Source organism: Peromyscus maniculatus, chromosome 13, assembly GCF_049852395.1.
Source record: "Peromyscus maniculatus bairdii isolate BWxNUB_F1_BW_parent chromosome 13, HU_Pman_BW_mat_3.1, whole genome shotgun sequence".
NCBI lineage: Eukaryota > Metazoa > Chordata > Mammalia > Rodentia > Cricetidae > Peromyscus > Peromyscus maniculatus.
The window spans coordinates 45,172,418-45,186,689 of NC_134864.1; the positions used below are offsets into that span (position 1 = coordinate 45,172,418).

General features: G+C 44.4%; 1 pseudogene across 1 annotated transcript; it reads right to left on the reverse strand.

Annotated features, from left to right (window-relative positions):
- Positions 1 to 581: 581 nt before the first annotated feature.
- Positions 582 to 3,883, reverse strand: LOC102905444 (PC-esterase domain-containing protein 1B pseudogene; annotated as a pseudogene). The gene has a single exon (XR_013044114.1). The product of XR_013044114.1 is annotated as a PC-esterase domain-containing protein 1B pseudogene (transcript).
- Positions 3,884 to 14,272: the final 10,389 nt, after the last annotated feature.

Consider the following 14,272-nt stretch of genomic DNA (forward strand, 5'->3'; position numbering starts at 1 on the left):
CCAAAAAAACAAAAACAAAAAAAAATACCCCCAAAACAAAACAAAACAAAAACAAAACCCCAGAGACTGTGATACATATGAAAGAACAGATAGGCCAATGGAACAGAATGGAGAGTCCAGAAATAGTAGTTACACATCTTGTCAAATTATTCTTTGGTAAAACAACAAGATAATACAATGGAGAAAATAATGTTTGCAATAAATGGTGCTAAAGTGGACACACATGTATACAGCTATTTTACAATTCTTGGAAAAACTCTCTCAGTACTGATAACAGCAAATGCTTGAACAGACCAGAGCAACAGAGCAAAAATTCCTTGTCAACTGGAATGAGAAACTGTGTGGTAAACTTAGCAGTTTGGCTAGGTTTCTCTTGTTTGTTTTGCAGTGCTGGGGACCGCACCTCTGGTCTCATGAATCCTAGGAATGCATCCCATGGCTAAGCTATGTTCTCAGGCAGGTAGTCTCTTACAAAACCTAACATAGCTACCATGCCACAATTCAGCAAGAGCATCCTCAGCACTTACTCAGAGGAACTGAAAACTTACATCCACACAAAAACCCACACACTTGCACACAGATATTTATAACAATATTTATTCATAATTTCCCCAACTGGGAAGCAACCAAGATTTTCTTCAGCAAGGGAAATGGGAAAAAACAACAGTGGAACATCAAGTGAATACAATTTTATCCAGTGCTAAAAATAAATGAGTTATCAGGCCATGAAAAGACATGTGGGAAACATACATACACATTACTATGTCAAATATGCCAACCAGAAAGGTTATATCCCGTATGAATCGATGAAACAGTCTATGTACATAATTATGGAAACAGTTGTGGATCCTTGGTTCCCAGAGATTTGGAAGAAGGAATGATAAGATAGAGTGAAATGATTTATTTTTTTAAAGACAGTGATTATCATAGTGGACACAGGAAATATTTGCCCAGACCTAAGGGCTGCACATGACCAAGACCAAACGCTAAAGCGGACAGAGTTGGAGCGATAATGACTTCGTGACATAAATTCACCAATTACAAGAGACGGCCATGTGGGGTGTGACGATGGCAATGGAGAGGCTGGCTACGTGGATTCACAGAGTTTGCCTGAAACCTCTCTGTATTTCCCATGCCAGTTTATGGAAAACCCAAAACTGTCCTAGAACACCTGCTGTAAGCAAGCAAACATCACAAACAAAATAAAACAGAACGACAGGAATGTAGGCGTGGGACTATTTGGGGGAAAGTTGTTGAATGGGGAGGAGAATGAGTGGGCAATAGGGGACGCAGAAGAATACAGTCTCCAAAATACATTCCTATGAATGTATGGAACTTTTGAGAAAGAAAACTACAGAACAAAAGATGTTAGGCATTTGATGAACTTAAAAAAGAGATTATATAATATTTTAGCAAACAGATCTCATATATACATTAATTTTTAAAGGACAGTGCTATTTTTCAAACTGACAGATGCAACCACAGAATCTCCAATACAACTTACTGTGAATGTCTGGAGATCAAGTTCTATTAACACACGCTGGAACCAATGGTAAGGATGAAGTCCATGGAGTTTTGAATCAACATCTTTACTTTTGCTCAAGGAAAAATGTCAACAGAGATTAGTGCTTTGAGATTTAATCCATGTCTATGCCTTCTCTCTTTCTAATGAGAGGGGTGCTTTTTCATGCGGACTAGTTCCAAACAAATGCTAACAGGTGTAAGTGCATGGTGAGGTATTCCAGATCTGGGCTTCCTCCTCAAGAAGCAAGAAATGGCCAAGAAAACTAAATTGCCTTCAGGTAAAGGATGTTGAAGGCCATGTTACAGAATCAGGTAGCTTTAAGGCCCCTGCTGGCAGACAAACCTGGGTCTAGCTTTGGAGACCTTGCCTCTCTGCATGTGCTTAGGTCCGTCGATGGCTGTGCCTTCGATGGGATCTGTGTGGCTCTCTGTGGTGTCGGGAAGGGTAAGGGGAAGACTCTCTGTTTTGGTGATGGGTATAGATTCTGCGGATGGGGCCGGGCCTCGGTTCACGATCTGCAGAGTCGCTTTCCCTGCCACACCCATACCTGTGCCTCCGGGAATCTCTGTGGAACGGCCGCTGCTGGGAGGATGGAGAGGGCCTGGGGTCGTCTCTGCGGCTCAGCAGGTATCCGGTGTGAGAGGATGCTCTCCAGGAGCTGTGGCGGTGGCGGTGGTACCTGGGAGAGGAAGAACGCCGGGACACGGGGGGTTCGCGCTGCTCCCATCTACGGTGGTCTCGAGGCTGCCTTCTCTCTGCCCTTCTGTCTGCCCGGTCTGGCTGTCCTTCGGCTGGCACGTCCCTGATCCACCTGCCCACGGAGTTGTGCGCGGGGAGGACCACGCCCCAGGCGTCGGCCACGTGCGCCAGCAGCAGCTGCGTGAGGTAGCGGTGGGCACGCTCGTCCCAGTGCACGCCGTCACTCAGCCGGTGCTGCCCCGCGTGGCGGAAGTGGAAATGGAGGTCGAGCACGTCGAAGCCACGCCTCACCGCCTCGGCCGAGCTGTAGAAGTTGGCCTCGATCACATCTTCCCGCATGCGTGATGGGCAGGGGGGCGCATCAGGCAGCACGAAGCCCCCGGATATGACCTCGGCCACGGGCATGGTGGTATTCCACACCAGGAGGCAGGAGGCTGGCAGCACCTGATCCAGCCGTCGGAACAGCCTCTCCAGGTCCTCTCGGTAGCTCCTGCGGAAGTTGTGCCCGTACCTGGACAGGTCCCAGAGGCACGAGTTCATGACTACCAGGTCCGGGGCGTAGTCGCCCCAACGCAGCTGCTGCAGGATGTCCTCGACGTAAGGCGAGTAGACGCGCGTGAGGAAGTAGAAGCGCACCAGATGGTGGCCCGAGCAGAACTGGCGCACCTCGCGGTAGTGGGTCCCGTTGTGCATGGGTCCCCACCTCCCGCCCTCCAGGAGCACGTCGTGTTCGAAGCTCAGCTCACCCTTGCTCTTCAGCTGGCTGGAAGACAGCAGGCAGTCCTTCTGGAGCAGGAGCACCAGGTCCTTGTACACGGCGCGCTGGATGGAGTCCCCCAGAATGACGACGAACTTGTTATGCAGCAGCTGCTGGACTTCGTGAGCTCGGAGGTGGGGCATGATGATGGCTTTCTCAAGGAAGTCTCGGACGGAGCTCCTCCGGGAGAAGAAGCTGGGAAGCTCACGGAAGGGCGCTGGGTGCGGTCTCCGGGTGGCGGTGGGGCGAAGGAGAGCGAGCTCGGACTCCTGTGGCCAGAGGCTGCCTCAGCCGGTTTGCCACAGCCCACGGCGTGACCTCTGAACCCTGGAAAGTATTGCGTGAGTCCAGGCTCCACCTGGTGGAGGAGAGGTGCACCACTCCAACCAGGAAACCTTGACCCCCGCCAGCTTGGATAGTAGAGGTGGATGTTTCAGGAGTGTCCCCAGCGCCTTCTGGATTGCCCTGAGGATGCTCACTTTTGCTGTTTTCTTTACCGCGATCCTCACTTTAGTTGCTATTTTTTCTTTATGATTCCACTGTGGGGAGAGTCCGTCCTGGAGTGTAGAGCCCAGCCCGGCAGTCACTGATCTGCTGCCATGACCCCACAAGCCACGATCGGATCGGCAGAACACACGGTGCGTTGTAAGAAAATAGAGATTCACCACGTACCTTTTACCAGCTTTCCCGTAACCATGAAACCTTTGAGGACTATGGTATCTTTGTACCGAGGCATACAGGCTGTTTCCTCCCTTCGCGATTCGTTTGTGCCTCCGTTACCTTCTGTCTCCTTCGCTGTCTCATTCCCTAACTCCTGGTAACCACCTAAGCCAATCTTCACTTGCACAATTTATCATTTCAGGAATTCCATGCGGGTGGGATTGAACAGTGTGTGACCTTGAGGCATCCCCCCCTCCTCACCCCCCGCATTGCCCTCTGGATTTGTGAGTTTTCTAAAGTCTGTACATGTTTTCTGAACTTGGAAGTGAGAGTACTGGTGATGGGAATGTCGGTGTTTTGTTCTTTTTTCTTACCACTCCCAGAAAAGCCATCCATTGAAAGGACAACTGGGTTGTTTGCCCGTTTTGTCTGTCACTAAAGGGCACTGGTGAGCATCCTGTGCCGGTTTTGAGTCGGTCTGCATTTTCTTTGTTTGAAATAAGCCCAATCTTGTAAGGCTGTAGGATGGTTGTACAGCTGACGCCTTAAGAAATGTCCTTGCTTATCTGGTAAAGCTCATGTGATACAGTCCTAACATTCAGAAGGAAGAGACGAGGGGGTAGTGAGTTTGGGGCCAGCCTGGGCTACTTAACACATTGTGAGACTTCGTATCAAAAGAGTAAGAAAAACAAAAATCTCAAATTGTTTCAAGTTGTTTTCTGGAGTGACAGGACCCATTCTCATTGGTGTGAATAATGTTTTTTTTTTTTTTTTTTTTTTTTTTTTTTTTGTGAATAACATTTTAAAATTCTTTTTGGGTTGTTATATGCATAGCCTGAATATGTGAAGCCCCAAATCTTTCATATACTCTCTCAAGCAGGTCTAACCCCAGGGAGGAAAAAAAAAAAAAAAGACCTACTTTTTCTTCCCTGGGTGCCCTTGTAGATGCTATTAAGCCCCATGGAATTTGCTTTGAATTTCCCTAGTCACTGGGTTATCGTCGACCCTTTAACAGATGTTTGGGAAACCCAGTGGGTTGTGTTTCATTTGGGAACCAAGAGAAAGCAGAGATTTAGGGCACAAACCTGGGCTGGTCCGTGCAGAACTGTTAGGTTTGGTTCTGAAGTCTAAAGTCGAAATCTGAACCCACGATTGGCTCTGTGCCAGGAAGGAAGGAAGTCAGAGGAAGAGGTCTTTCCTTCCCAGTGTGGTTCTGTGAGTGAAACTGTCCCCTGATCGTTCTGCATAGTATGCGTGTCGCTTTAGGCAAGTAGAACCTGTGGGATTCTCCTCACACCTTCTAAGGTATTCTGAGCTCTGCTTTCCTGCTCTGTTTTCTCCAGTAGCCAGGTGCCCTTTCTCTTCTAGTATTTCCTCAAACTGTCATGAAAAAAAATCTCCTTAGTTTTTAGCACTAGAGTTTTTCTTTTAAAATTGTGCCTGTGATTTCAGTGTAGCCAGGAACAGCCAAGAATTGTGCTTGTCTTCCATCTGTAAGTGACTCCATTTGCTTAATATTTTACTATAAAGACAAGTATCTTGCACATTTAATTTCACTTTGCTAAAATTGTTTCTCTAAGGTGGTTGTTGGTAGTTTAAGAAACAGGAAAAGAAACAATTTCTAAGGTAATTTTCACATTATGGCAATGCATAACTTTATGAATCTGTGAGAAGAAAGTTGAAAGAATACCTTTTGACATATTATTTTTGTAGACTATGGAAAATTACTTCTTATTCTAGTAATCTTTTAAAATGACCTTTGTACTTTGGCTAAGCATACACATTAAAAAAAATAAAAAAAGAATAAAGAAAGATTATGTCCATAAGCTATTTGTGTTTGTGTATAATTTGGATCTATAGTCCAATTAGTTTGTCTTCCTCTTAGCTTTGAGGAGTCTGCTATAATAATACTTACTTATTTTTTCCCCCAAAGCAGATTTGGTCAAATGTTAATATCAGTATATTTTGACTCCCATACAGTGAAATGTAAATTTCAAAATTTTTCACTAAATAAAGGGGATGGCATATCCACTTGGTGAGATAAAGCTTTCTTGAGATGGACAGGAAATATAGATGAGTAAGTATGTCCCCTCTACTTAAATAAATAACCTAAGATCATAAAAACAGATCCAAAACCAAGAGGACAGAGAGTAGTGTATGGGGAGAGGTGTATAGGCACACCCATGTAGGGTCTAAGCCAAGAGTGACTAGCAGAGTCAGATTTTAAATTTCACTATAATAGTTTCACTCTTAAGTTCTTCTGAGTGTAGAACATCTTTCTGATTGTAAGAGTTCAGAGTTAACCATGTTGATGGTAAGAAATGTGTGAAAGAAAAATAAGAACCTAAGAAGGCACAAGGACTGGAAATGTAGATATGGTTAATGAAGAGATGCCCTCCTTGGCCAGAGAGGTCTTTGCTGATAGTCCTTGTCCTGTCCTCTTCCCCTCTTGCCAACAGTTTCTATAGCCTGCTTTATTTTCCTTCACTGTTATATGACATTTGATTGTTCCTATTTTATTATTACATTAGCATTTTCTTATTCCATCAGATTTAAACCCTATGAGAAAACGACGTGTTTCCATTTATTCTTGTTTCCTCAGTTTTTAAAATGATTTTGACTGCATAGCCAATAAGTCAATAAATGTTTGTGTGATGAAAACAATAAGCCGAGGAAATTCATTATCCGAAGAAGTCTTTAAAAACCTGCCCCAAACACCCGTCTAAGGCTTGTGTTGCCTAAGTAATGCTTCTGGTGTGGGGTCGTCCAGTCTGTGTTCTTGTGCTCATTCATGTGTCCGAGTAGTGGGGAACAACTTTCCCTGAGACTTTGTTCCGTCCTCAGGAAACATCAGCTGAGTATGCCTGTGCTCCTAGAATGCGCACTCAAGATCCTGTCTTGAAAAAAAGAAAGGGGGGAAGGGGAGAAGGAAGGAGAGGGAGATGAAAAGAAGGAAGAGAAGAGAAAAAGGGAGGAAAGGGAAAGAAAACTGGACCATTAAAAGTCTCTGATTTGGGGCCCTGTCTGGGTCCATGGTCCTTCTGCAGTCTGTGCTGATGTCCATGGCCAGTGTTACCACCAAAGGCCATGTGGATGTCCATGGTTCATGCTGTCTCCAGAAACCATGTGTGTAAGTCCGTGGTCCATGCTCACACTGACTGTAAAGGGCAAGGAAGCTACTTCTGCCATGGTACTGACGACTGCAGACTCACAGTTGAGAAAGAGGGATGCAGAAGGCTTCTGTGACAACCTCTCCCCCAGGAGAAAAAAAAACAACAGCCTAGACAGAAAGCCATCAAAGAGAGCTCTTAAAAACTGTGATAAGAAGGATGCTGAAGTGTAGGCCTCCACAACTGACGGCTTCTGGCAGAGGTGCAGGTAGGAAAGACTCAGTTTTCTTTAAGGGGCTGGCCACTAGGAGTTGGTCCAAGTTCCAGTGAGGATATGGACAACACCAATTGGAGTATTTTTTCCCTTGGGGGGAGTCCTCAGGGTGGGGGGCAGATTTGGGAGGACTGGCAAGTGAGTGTGCTTGGGGTCCATGATACGAAATTCTTAAATCAATAAAATATGAAAAAAGTCGGATTTTTAAAACCCTATTTTGTATCTTGAGATATTAGAGAATGGTCATAACTATTCTCCCATGTGACTGTCTTTAACATTATTTGGATACCATTAGTCTCTCTGTCCTTTTTATATTAGCCTTAAATCTCTTCCATTATTTCCAGTACCAAGGTATGGTCCTCATTGTGTGTTAATGCATGACTATGTACTCCATGAGCCCAAGGGTAGGTAATTCAGGAGTATGTCAACACGCTGCAGCAAAAACTATTACGTGTGGTCACAGTGTGAATCCTTGTGAGACAGTGTCCCTTTTCTCTCCCCAAAGGACTGAGTTTTGACCCAGATTCTCTGTCCTGCACATTTGGGGGTGTGGATGAGTAGGTAGGCAAGCATATTTTTCACTACACGTATGTCCCTTATTCTTATTTGGCAGTAATAGCAAAACCTTCATTTTCAAGTTGTCATTTTACCAGTTATTAAAGCCAGGCCAGCTTTTGGGGGTTGGATCTAATGAAAAGATCTCTTCTGTTTCTAATTACTCATCTCAGAATGCGTCACAAGACATCTGTGGCATTCAAAAGCAAATCCAGTGTTCCAGGTGTGGTTTAATCCACACAATTCCAGATTTGGATTATCACCTCTTTTGTTAAACGAAGGCTGCCTAACATCTAATCTGCTTTTTTGGATAATCCACCTCTCCTGTGACTCATTTTGCCTTTGCCCTCCACGGTTACTGTCTGAGTCATTTTAATACATGATAAATAGTAACTTCCTTGTCCTAAGTCGATGCCTCTGGCCTTTTCATTTGGGGAACAAATATAAAGACTTTTTACTGTTAAGCTTATTCCATTGTTCCTGTTTGTCACGATCTTTTATTCCATTGCTGTCACCTGCTGTCGTAGTTTGGGGTTGTAACTTTGCCATCCTGGTTGCCCGGTGCCCTTCATGGGAATGTGCAAACCATGCCTGACAACCAGCTCTTCTTGAGTCAATAGTAAATAATTGTACTAGACAGGGCCGACGGTGGTGCACATTTGCCTCCCTTCCAGTTTACATTTTACCCAGCTTTCAGTACCTGAGGACACCATGGCTTAACCCATTATTGACCTTTGCCTCTAGCACACACTTTTCTACCCTTTCCAAGGCAAACATTTTTGTGACTAGCACATGCCTTTGTAAAGTCTTTATAGACTAGACGTACAGGTTTCATAGATCTGACAGCGTGACCTCACAAAGATAGGCAGGATGTCCTCCCTGCTTCTCCCAGTCCACTCTGCCCTGCTTTGTGCTCCTGGACGCTGTTCTCTTTGTACTGCGTTACCTGGATTCCTTTGTCCTGAATTCACTGGAGACCGCAGGAGAGTTAGAGGGGATGAAACTGTGGCCTGCGTTTCATCAGATTCCTTTCTTACAACCACACATACTATGGTATGTTTACCATAGGATAAGTGGCTTAGTTCTCCCAAAGGCTTGCAAGTCCCTCCAATGAACTCTCTCCCTTGCCTAAAGAGATAAACCTGGGACACTATGCAGGCCCTCAGATACCCCTGCAACCTTGCCGCTTGACATCTAAGGGTCAGAGACTTCTTGCCTGTGCGACCATATAGGGCTCTGTGGTTCCTATTTTGAAATTCATAGTCTGTTTTGAAAGCGGCCCTACAAGTTATGTAGTCAGTTCTGCTGCGGGTGGTGCTGGCTTCCCCCATCCCCTTAGCGTCCCTTAGGTTTGCCTTGACACTGCCCCAGACTTGTATGGTACACACTTTCTTGTGTGTGCCATCTGCTCCCTGCCAGAGCTCTGACTCACACAGAAGGCCCTGTGATGAGTCACATTTGTTCTTGTGAGTCTCTGTTGACTCCTAGGGATCATCGGTTCTTGATGTTCTCCACACCTATTCCTTTGTGTAAAAAATTCGAAAATCTTAGCTGAAGTCAATAGAACACTTCACACTAATTTGCGACGGCCCTGCTTGTCCCATTTTTTTTTTCAAGACTGGTGAGTATTTTCCGGCATATGATTTTCTTCCCCACTGCTATTTTGAGCTCTTCAAAGGCCATTGGCAATGTTTAATGATCTAATTTACAGGCTCTTTAGAAACCTCTAGAGAAAATTCAGACTCAGCTAACACTCCAGGTTCCCCTTATCAATACGCTTTGCCTTTTTTGTCCACAGAGTGGAGAGGCTTGTTTTCTCTGTCATCATTGAAGATATTAATGTCAAACAAAGTGTCTTTCTTTAGTGTCTTCATGAACTGATAAGACTTACAAAAAACAAACAAACAAAAAAACAAACTTCTGCCATTTAGTACCACAAACTTCCTAAATTTGTCAGTTCCGTGCCACATTCTTCCATGAATTCTCCCCTGGCTGCTGTTTTCATTTTGCCCTCTGTCTCTTTGAATCCCTGGAGAAGGCTAAGATACTAACGAGGCAAGAGTTCAGTTTATATTTCACTTCCTTCTACCTCTAAGGAAACATATTTTCCTATTTTTTTTTTTAGCTGTTTTTTGCCACCCTGATTGGGGTCCTCAGAACTCCAAAGACATTGGTTTTCAATAGTAATAATAATAATAATAATAATAATAATAATAATAATAATAATAATAATAATAATAAAGCCTAGAGCAAGATGTGGGAATAGGGACCAAATTTGGGTTATGAATCAAAAGCGTGTTAGGGAAGACTTAGACGATGAATGAAGAGAAGTTGTTCCCGGTCCTAATACACAGGACTGTTCTTTCTGTGTGGGTTTCTACTCACAGCTTTCTTGGTGGTTACCTTGCTGCCTGCATTTGCCTGCTCAGGCTAGCAGAAGGGCCAGAGAAGCTTAGGCCCTCTATGTGTCCCTTCAATCTCTGAGCTCAGCAACCACACTGGTTTCTTTTAACTGTCTGACCCCTTTCTTCCTCTGTGGCCTCATTATTTGTAGCTGTGCCGTGAGAACTGCATTTGTGTGAACTTCTAAAATCATCTTCCATCTCCTTGTTTCCTGGCACAAACCCCAAATTTACCTTTTATTTTTAAAATGAAAATAAATCTTGTTCACTGTTCTTCAGCCTCATCTGTGGAATATTGTTCTGGAGGATCTTTATTCAGATGAATAAAATATATGTTTTGTGATAAATATTTAGAAAAAGCTGTTTCTATTGTCTTAGTCCATTTAGGGTCAGCTAATACTCACCTTCTAACTTACCAATATGGTTTTGTTCTTAGCTCTGTGTGATGTTTTTCTTTTCTTTGTCATTGTGCTAATATAATGAAATACATGAGATTGGGAAATTTATAAAGCACAGAAGTTCAAGGTTGAGGGGCTAGGATTCATGGGGGGGGGATTCCTTTCTTTTCTTTTTCCTTTTTTTGAAAATATATTTTCCCCTCACATGACATATCCTGATGACTTATAGGTTTCCCTCCCTCTACTCCTCCCAATCCCCCTCCACACCTCCCTCCAATCAGATCCACCCCATTTCTGTCTCTCATTGGGAAACAGGCTTCTAAGTGATAATAGTAAAATATAATAGAAAACAAAAACTATCACATCAAAGTTGGACAAGACAAACCGACAGAAGGAAAAGGGCCCAAGAGAAGGCACAAGAATCAGAGACCTACTCCTTCCCACAATCGGGAGTCCCATAAACACACTAAACTGGAAGCCATGGTATGTGCACAGAAGGCCTGGTGCAAACCCGTGCGTGGCCCTGTGCCTGCTGCCTCAGTCTCTGCCAGTTCCCAGGAGCTTTCATCATGTTGATTTAAAGGACTTTATTTCGGTGTGCCCCATCCTCTCTGGCTCTTACACTCTTTCTACCTCCTCTTCCTTGGGGTTCCCTGAGCCCTGAGGGGAGGGATTTGATGGAGACCTCCCATTTAGGGCTGAGTGTTCCAAGGTCTCTCTCTCTCTCTCTCTGTGTAGCGTCTGGCTGTGGGTCTCTGTATTTGTTTTTATCTGCTGTAGGAGGAAGCTTCTCATTGAGGTATTTCTTACTGTATCATCCCACGGTAGAAAGTAATAGTTTAACAGGGGCAAGCTGTTGGGCAGTAGCCTCCAGCTGTTAGATAATTAGCATTAATCCTCATGGCATTCCAAGAGGCCATACTTCCCTACACTGAAGTTGTGGGGATTAAGTTTCTGACACATGTTATTGGGATGACATATTCAAATCATAACTTTCCTCACTGGCTTCACAAATTTATAATCTTCTAACATACGAAACATATTCGCTATGGCCAGAGCACTCCAGAATATTAATGCATCCCAGACACAGCTAAAAGTGTAAAGTCCTGAGTCTTGTGAAAATCACTTATGAATGTGAGATTCAAGGCACAATTTGGATGAGGGCAGATTTTTTCTTTCTTTCTTTCTTTCTTTCTTTCTTTCTTTCTTTCTTTCTTTCTTTCTTTCTTTCTTTCTCTCTCTGTTTCTCTCTGTCTCTCTCTGTGTGTATATCTCTCTCTGTCTCTCTTTCTCTGTCTCTCTCTCTGTATGTAAAATTAAAATCTACTTGTTTCTAAAATACAAGAGTGAGAGAGCCGTAGGCAAACAAGTGGAATAAGTGGATTCAAGGGAAACCGAGCTGGAGCTGAAAAATAACAGTAAGCCTTAAATCTTCAGAATAATCTCTTTCGACCTCATGTCTTCTAATTTGGATCCACTGGCATAGGAATCGGGCCTCTGAGGTTTCAGACGATCTCTCCCATGATACTGGGCTCCGTGTACTTAGCAACTCTTACCAATTTGTTCTTCCAAAACTGGAGTTGCATACCATGGTCCCATGAGTCTGTGCTCTCGGAGGCTGCCCTTGCAATGGTTCTACTTGCAATGCACTTGGGAGGGCTCTCTGGGGATTGTTTCCCCGTGGTAACACCATCTTTCCTGGCATCCTGTGACATCCATTGAAGTCTCTTTTTTGGGGGGCTATCCTAGTTTCCCTGTCACAAGCTGGAGCTCAGATCAGACTGGCCTGTGAGCATGTCTGTTGCGGACTGTCTCGATAGTTACTTAGTGGTAGGATGGCCCACCCCACTGTGGGCAGCACCATCCTTAGGCATGAGATCCAGAACTAGATGAGGAAGTTAGCTGAGTAGAAGCCAGATTGGAAGGGAGCCAGACAGCAGCATTCCTGACAGCACGGTTTCTGCTGTACTTTTTTTTGGCTGGGAGTTCCTTGGTTGGAGGTAATGCCCTCTAGAAGAACGAGCAGGCCTGGCTTGAGCTCCTGCTTTGATTCTCTCAGTGATGGACTGGGACCTGGGATTTTAAGCAGAACAAAGCCTTTTGTCCTCTGAGTTTTATCAAATGTTTTAGTCAAAAGGACAGAAATAAAACTGAAAACATGACCCCACAGTTCCTGGATTTGTTTGCCCCTAGCATTGGCATGACATCGTTGTTCCCATAGTTTACGGCTAGAGCCACCAGGAGTTGAGGCCCATATGGCTTACCTGAACCAAGGCCAAGGTGGTGAGACACTGCTGGAATTTGGTGCTGAGATCTTATGGATCTGAAAACCTTGAACTCAGGGTCCTAGTTTGCCTTGGAGAACTCTTAAAATCCTTGGGGGGCGGGGTGGTTCTTCCATTACCTGGTCTCCCTCTGGATCTATCTCTGTAACAAATGGTTACTTGGTTACTCCCTTAGTTTCCTCCTGACTTTTTATTTTCCATGAAAAGACTTCAACATCTCTAAGTTTCCATTCCTTTTCCCTTTGAATCTCACATTCCAACTTTAAAAACATTTTTCCCTTCTTTTACTACAAGCAGCTGAAGTCAACCATGGATCACCCTGAACCATTTGCGGCTTAATGGTTTGTTCTCCAGATATCCCAGCTCATAGCTGTTTTCTGCACCTTTTGTGTGATTTAGCAAAATGTTTGAATACTAGAGGGCTGGCTCGGTGACATGCTTGCTGATCAAGCACGTGGACCTGAGTTTTGATCTCCAGCACCTACATAAAAAGCTGCCTGTGCCCGTGTCATCCCAGTGATGGCGAAGGAGAGACAGGAAGATGCCTGGAAACTTCTGGCTGGCCAAATCAGTGAGCTCCAGGCTCAATGAGAGACTTTGGTTCAAATAATGGGTTGGAAGCCCAGCAGTGGTGATGCACACCTTTAATCCCACCAATGTGGAGGCAGAGGCAGGCAGAGCTTTGTGAGTTTAGGGAAGGCTTGATCTACAGAGTGAGTGAGTTCCAGGATAGCCAGGGCTATACAGAGAAACCCTGTCTGGCAAAAATAAAAAAACAAAAATGGGATGGAGATCAACTGAGGAAGACACTTGATATGGACCTCTGGCCTCCACATATGGATACACACGGGTACACATACCTGTACACACATGAACAGGAACACATGTGTGCCTTTCTCTGACCATATTTTCAAATATGGTCACACACACACACACACACACACACACACACACACACACACACACGCACAAAGATAAGTGACTGAGATAAGGTACTCCCAAAGAAAAAACTCATCCCATGGTGGATAGCATCACATAGCAGACCTGCTGCGTGGGGAGATGGAGGGGGAGGAACAGAGGGGAGAGAAGGGGGAAGATGGAAAGGAGGGGTGGAGAAAGAGGAGGAGAGGGAAGCATTGGGGAGGGAAGAGGGTGTTTTATTTTTCATAGCAGTTGTTCTTACAGAAACTAATTCACTCTTATAAGATTTGCATTAATCCCTTAATAAGAACAGTCATGACCTAGTCACCTAATTACTTTCCACCTTAACCTTTCTAGAAGGTTATGTGACCTCTTATTGCTACACTGGAGAAGAAGCTTACAAACAAACATTGGGCTTTGGGAGCCAAACCACATCCAAACTGTAGCAGTTTGATACCTACAGATGTTTTGTCCATGCTCCATGTTAACATGCCTCTACTATTTGTCTGTATTCACATAATTTATTCAGCAAATTTATTTGAAATGAAAGGTACTCGAGGAAGCTAGAAGAGATCTCTAAATAACCTGGAACTAGAGTTACAGATGTTATGAGCTACCATGTAGCTGCAGGGAACTGAACCCATCTCCCTTGCAAGAACAGAAAGGGTTCTTAACCACCAAGCCTT